General features: G+C 46.2%; 1 protein-coding gene across 4 annotated transcripts in view; it reads left to right on the top strand.

The window, feature by feature from the left end:
- Positions 1-3953: 3953 nt before the first annotated feature.
- The window catches only part of ANKRD6 (ankyrin repeat domain 6), a 94766-nt gene continuing 92467 nt past the window's right edge, over positions 3954-6252 (top strand). For all 4 annotated transcript variants that reach the window (XM_083856751.1, XM_083856748.1, XM_083856749.1 and 1 more), the window contains exons 1-2: positions 3954-4018; positions 4324-4456. The gene's annotated coding sequence lies outside the window, so the exon portion shown is untranslated. The remainder of the gene's footprint in view (positions 4019-4323; positions 4457-6252) is intronic.

Genomic DNA, 6252 nt, shown 5'->3' with positions numbered 1-6252 from the left:
TCCGGCCCCTGTCTGGCTACAACCTTCTTCAAGTCAGTCTGGAGAGATGGTCAGGTCTGCCCTGAGCCTCCTGTGCTTGGTCATGTGCTGCAGCCTCACCCTGCACAAACCCCAGAGACAGACTTGGGACTCTCCTACATCACCCGTACACACTTCCAGCATGTGGGAGGCTCAGAACACGGGCAGGATCAGTGTGTGCCTGGCGCTGCCCAGCCCACCCCTCTGCCATCACTCCAGCCCCAAGTGTGTCAGCACTGCCTGCTGCCTGCCCGTGCTCCCTCATGCCCACTGGCATCACATGGGCAAGCACAACATGTTAAGCCAGGCACTGATGGTGGAAGGTAGTGGATTTGCAGTATGGGTTAGAGACATTACTTTAGAAAAAACAACTTGATTAATAAGGAACACTAAAGAGAGACATGGTAGTGAAATCTCTGAAGAAGCTGAGATTTTGATGCCCCTGACAGACCAAGGTGCACTCATCTCCCTGCTATTACTTTCTCCAGGCCTGCTCTGCAAAGACCTCCCTGCCTTTCACCCAGGCCCCTTCTCGGGAGTTCTCAGTGCTGTTCTTCTTACCTTGTACCAGTCTGAGCTCCAGAGTGTGTGTTAGCCCCTGGCTGTCATCCCGTGCTGCCCACTGTGGTGACTCACAGCTGAATTCCCGATTCTCCAACACCAACTTTTCCTCTGTTCCTGTATCTCTCTTTCTACTTCTTCCTGTCCCATTCTCCCTCCTTGCATTCTGTATATTGATTAGACTTCTGATTGGAATCTCTGCTTTTTTCCTGCAGCTGATTATTTTTCCCAACTTTGTGCTGCATGAAAATCATCTTATCACCAGCCCTTCCAGGTTGCACAAACCCACCGGAGATAATGGAAGTACGCATCTGTTCAGAGGTGGAAGAAATCCCCCTTGCCTGTTAATATACAAATTTATTGAAAGGCCTGCCTTTATTCTCAAATTATCAGCCTGCTTGGAAGTTCTGCTTGAACAGATTAACAATGTACTAAAAGATAATGGGAAACCTTTCAAAGTTAAATCCTGTAAAAGGAGTTAGGGCTTCGGTTTGGAGCAGGATTTTTTTACCAGTCACGTTTTCAGCATTGTGTCTCGGGACAGCCCTGACAGGCATTAGCCTGCTGAAAACTGATGGAAAGAGGAAGAGAGTTTCCTGGTGTGTAATGAAGGACCACCTGTCTCACATACCAGCTGATAGAGTGATCAGTAAAACAGATGTGCACAAAGGGATGTTAGGTTTCAAGGCCGGCTTTGGAATGTGCGTCTTGGCTAGAAATATCTGTATTAGGTTTCTTCTATAAAAAGAGCTATGAAACATGACCAATGAGAGAGAGAATAATTTGGATATATTAAAATTCTAAATCAGGGTGTAGAAACTCAAAAAAGAGGACTGGTTGCAATGCAGCTCTTCACACAACCTTCCTGCAACTGACATCAGTGACCCCCTACCTATCCACAGCTTTAGGTTCAAAGCCACACAGACTCCAGGCCCATTGCCAGATAGTTTTTTAAAGTAGGGCTGAACCATTTCTACCAATTCTTGGCAATATAATCTGCCATGGAGTCTACATAAACCTCAGGACGTGCTCCTCCTCTGCCCCTTTGCCACCAGGTAGTTTTCAGTCCCCTCTGCACAGGGTCTTTTTCTTCTTTTCCTTTTGACAGGTCACTTGACTTTGAAGCTGGGTGCACATAATGAAACAACACGCAGCCTTCAGTCACAGGACTTGTAGTAAGGGCAGGTAATTAAGAACCTCACCTCACAGTATTTGTATATATGACAATGCACAATGGTAGTGTGGTAGCGGTAGATGTGACTGGACTTTGTCCGTGGAGAGCTGCAGTTCATGGACATTATATTCTTTCTATGTCATTCATTTCTCTCCCCACTAAGAAAAAAAAATCCAGAAGAATACAAAATCGACTGCCTGCATTAGAAAAGGTTAATGCTACTTAAGCACACGGAATTGTCCCTCTGACATCCACACAATCAAGGAGCCTGTATGCACCTAGGTTTGCAGGATCACGGTAGGGTCTCATCCTGTTCCTGTTAAAGAGTGAAAACTTCGATGAAATACATTGGTGACACATCTGTGCCAAGAAAGCTTTTTTCTACAATGTACTAACACCTTGTTTCTCAATCATAATGATCAAACACAACCAAATTAGTTCTGTAAACTTTTACATATATGGAACTTATTTAACATACAGATTAACTTTTACGCAAATACTTTTATTCCTACATTAGAATTCTGCACAGTATCAAATTAAATAAAATTCACATGAAGTAAGCCTATCCTGAATATGGAAATGAGCAAACAAAATTGTAGTGTGAAGAATCACAGTGTGTTTTTATGTGTTTTAGCAACTACACTTTAACTTAAGTAATGAGACATCAGATCTTCATCTGAGATGAAGATACTATCTGTAAAGATGAAAGATTAATGCTTCAGATTAATGCTGTAGTTTTGACAAAGTCTTGCTGAGATCAGGGAGGCATCAGAACAATAAATCCAGTCAGTCAGTCTTTCCTGGGGAACATCAGGGGTTTGGATGTGAACCTCTGGTATGACTATTGCCACAGAACGATGACTACTATAGTTATTATTTAGTGAAAAAGGCATAAGTAGAAAAATCTGAAAAAAAAAATTCAAAAGAATATATTCATGACATAACTAGGATGTGCCTGTGATACTTCAATGTTTAGTTTGTTTAGGGCATCAGTTAATTCAGGGCATTTTGAGAATGCCTTCAAGCCAGAGGAACAACCCTTGAAAGCGATGTGTCTGTGGGATCAAGCATTGTATGGGGAACAACTGCTTGTTTTCTGTTTTTTCCTTCTTCTCCCAAACCCACTTTTGTAATTTTACTCAGCCTACTCATACAAACTCCTTTCTCCTCTACCGGTGTCTACAGATGGTCCTGTCCAACTTGCCTCCATTCCAGTTTGTGAATTACTGTCCTTAACCCATAATTGCCCACACATGACTTGGGTGAGCAGAAGCTCCCAGTGATAACGCGATAGCTGGAGGGGTGGGTGAGGCATTATCGCACTGTTGACTTTTAAGACATCCCTCTCTGACCTTCGGCTCAGACTTCAAAGCCTACTGCAGGCTCCCTGCTGGAGCGAAGGGCGTCTGGGCTCCCTGAAATTGGGGAAATTTTATTATGTTCAGTTCTGGGCTCCTCGGTGCAAGAGGGACATGTAGCTGCTGTGGGTCCGGTGGAGGGCAACGAGGGCGGTTGAGAGGCTGACACATCTCTCTTGTGAGGAAAGGCTGAGGGAACCGAGCCTGGTTGCTGAAGATGTGACTGAGGGGAAACTTCATTCCTGTGTAGAAATATCTAAAGGGAAGTTAAAAGAAGATGGAGCCCGGCTCTTCTTGGTGGTCTCCACCACTCATATATGAGGCAACAGGCAGAAACTGATGCATGGGAAGTTTCACCTGAACATAAGGCACAACTTATTTACGGTGTGAATGACCATGCACTGGAACAGATTTCCCAGAGAGATTGTGGAAGGTGTCTCACTGGAGATACTGAAGAGCCGTCTGGCCGCGGTGCTGTCCCACGTTCTCTAGGATGACCCTGGTTAACCAGGGAGGTTGGACCGGGTGACCCACCGCGGTCCCTTCCAACCCGACCCGCTCTGGTGCTGTGGTTTTGTAGCGCTTCTGCTCCAACACAAATTATTATTGGCTTCCATAATTAAGCTGCAAAGGAGCTCCGGTCCAGGAGAGCGTCCGGCCGCGTGAAGCGGTGCTCGGGCCAGGGCCCCGTGTTCCCGGCGGGGCTCGGGGCTGGGTCCCGGCTCAGTGAGCGCCTCCTGCCCCCCGCGGCCGCTCGGTGTCGCCCTCGCAGCGGGCACGGCAGCGGCAGCGGCAGCGGCGGCGGCGCCTCCCCCGGGGCAGCCCCGGCCGGGCGGCGGAGGCGCCGCTGGAGGGGCAGTGCCGGGCCCGGTGCGGCGGGAGCGGCGCCGCGGGAGGGGCAGCGCAGGTGAGCTCGGTGCCCCCGCCGCGGTTCCGTGGGGCTGCGGTGGGGCCGGGGCGCTCCCGGGGCCGCACAGGGGATGGCGGGGGTGGCCGGGCTGTGCCGGGGCTGCGGCCGGGGACGGCCACGGAGGAGCCACTGCCCCGCACCGGAATAGTGAAAGTGTTCCCCTGTTCCAGCCCGGAGAGGGACCCCCGGCGGGCAGACACGGACCCTCCGGGATGGTACAGGACCTCTGTCGACGTAGGGGTTCACTTGCAGGGTTGGGGGTGAAAACGAGCAGTCTTAACGCTCTTTTTCCAACTTTTAAGGCCGCGTCTGATGAGAAATGGAAATCTGGCTCAAAGTCATCCTTCCTGTTGTTGACATCACCTGAAAACTCCACTGAAAACATTTCCACTAGTTTGCTGCAAACATCACCCTCCCCTGGGCTCTCACCACCTTGTAAGTAGGCGCTGGCAGCCGGGAGAGCTCTGATTGTGGAAATCCATGGCTACGGCATGTCATTGTTCTGCAGTGTTCTTTTTATTGCAGGCATTAATGAAGAGCTGATCGTGCCCTGGGGTGCCGGTGTGTTACAGTATAGGCTGTAGACAGTGCTCTGGTTTTGTGAAAAGGCATAACCAATATCTTCATGTTTTATAGTTATATGTGAAGTGATTGCTTGGGCTTCTGCTTGGTATTTCTGCAGTGCAAATGACCAAAAGGACACATTGTCTGCCACTGAATACCTTTTGTTCACAGGGAAAACATTGAGAGAGTTAGAAAGTAGCTTGCTGGTAGGTGGATCGGCGAATCTTTGCCCCATGAGTTGTTTAAATGAATTTAGAATGCCCTAACAATGTTAAAGGAGTAATTGGGAAGATCAGTAAGTCCGCCTCTGTCCAAAGACAGAAAAATGTAACCATTTCTTAACTCTCGAGCAGCCTTGGTTAGGCATGGATCAGATCTCCTGGTAAGACTTTTGAGTCTGTGGTTTATTCTGAGGAGAATGTTATTTACTTTCTTTCAAGGTGATGTGTCAGGCTGTGCAGCTAGTTTTATAACAACTTATTTTGGCAGGCTCAGGTTCCAAGTATTGTGTAATCTTCATTCTCTAGATAGTTGGAAAACAAAGTGTTTCTGGAGATGTGTGATTACATGTAAGACCGGCAGTTGCATTGCAGACCACAAGACATGGTGTAATGACTCTCCTTCGGAACTTCATAACAATTTCTGAGCAGAAAATACTCAAAAATAGTTAAATACACTGCATGTAGCAAAACCTGCAGTTGGGTGGCTACATAAAGTATTTAGATGCCTGGTATGTCGATGGTGTGTGCCTGTTTGTCTGTGAGGACCTATTAGTCTGCAAGGGTAAAATAGGAACTGTGTAGCAGCAGTAGTAGTGTCACTGCTTTTCTCCCTGGTGTTTTTTTGTTTGGTTGGCTGGTTTCTTGTTTGTTTGAAAATAAACTAATAAAATTAAAAAGCAGTTTTGCAGCAGTATTCGGTTGAAAAGTTTTCACTTTCTCCCGCTCCTTAATATTTATGCTACCAACCTCATATAGGAGACTGGCTGAACACAAGAAATGAAATAGCCAGTAAATGATTGGTAAAAATAAAGTGAAAACCTCCTGATCATGAAGGTGCTTTCCTTCAAGATTTTTACACAGAAGTATTTTCTTTTTTGGTGAACAGAAATTGTGAGAAGTTGTCTGCACTAATTGGGCTCCTGCCTTGGTTGATATAATGTAGTTGCAGCACCAGGTGTCTGCCTTGTCACAGGTGGCACGTTCTGGGGTTCGGATTATCAAATTTACCATGTTCTTGGACTAGGTGAGATGAATGATTGTAGGGTGTGGTAATGAGCAATTGAGCCTCAAGCTGCATTTCTTGATGTGTCTTTAGCGTCACCTCTGTTTGACTTTGCCAGTGAGTCATTTGGTGTTGTAAAAGAAAAAGACCTTACGCTCCTTTATTCACTAAATCTATATAACAGGATGAACAACGCATATTGGTTTGGATAGGTGGTGTACCAATGAACATTTGTAATGCACTTTCAAGTTCTTAAATTAATTATACTGACAACTATATTTATTCTCATTAATTTCTGATGTGCAATTCCTCTTTTTCCCTCAACAGTTAGGACTTTGGATGAACTTGCAGAGAAGTTGTATCTTTTTTTAAAGATATATCAGTACAACACGTCCATGGTGGAAGTATTTTATTTAAAACCACAAATGAGGTGCCATGTTTTA

Source organism: Zosterops lateralis (assembly GCF_965231275.1).
Source record: "Zosterops lateralis genome assembly, chromosome: 3".
NCBI classification, from domain to species: domain Eukaryota; kingdom Metazoa; phylum Chordata; class Aves; order Passeriformes; family Zosteropidae; genus Zosterops; species Zosterops lateralis.
The sequence above is the reverse complement of the archived record's forward strand: the minus strand, read 5'-3'. Positions and strand labels throughout refer to the sequence as shown.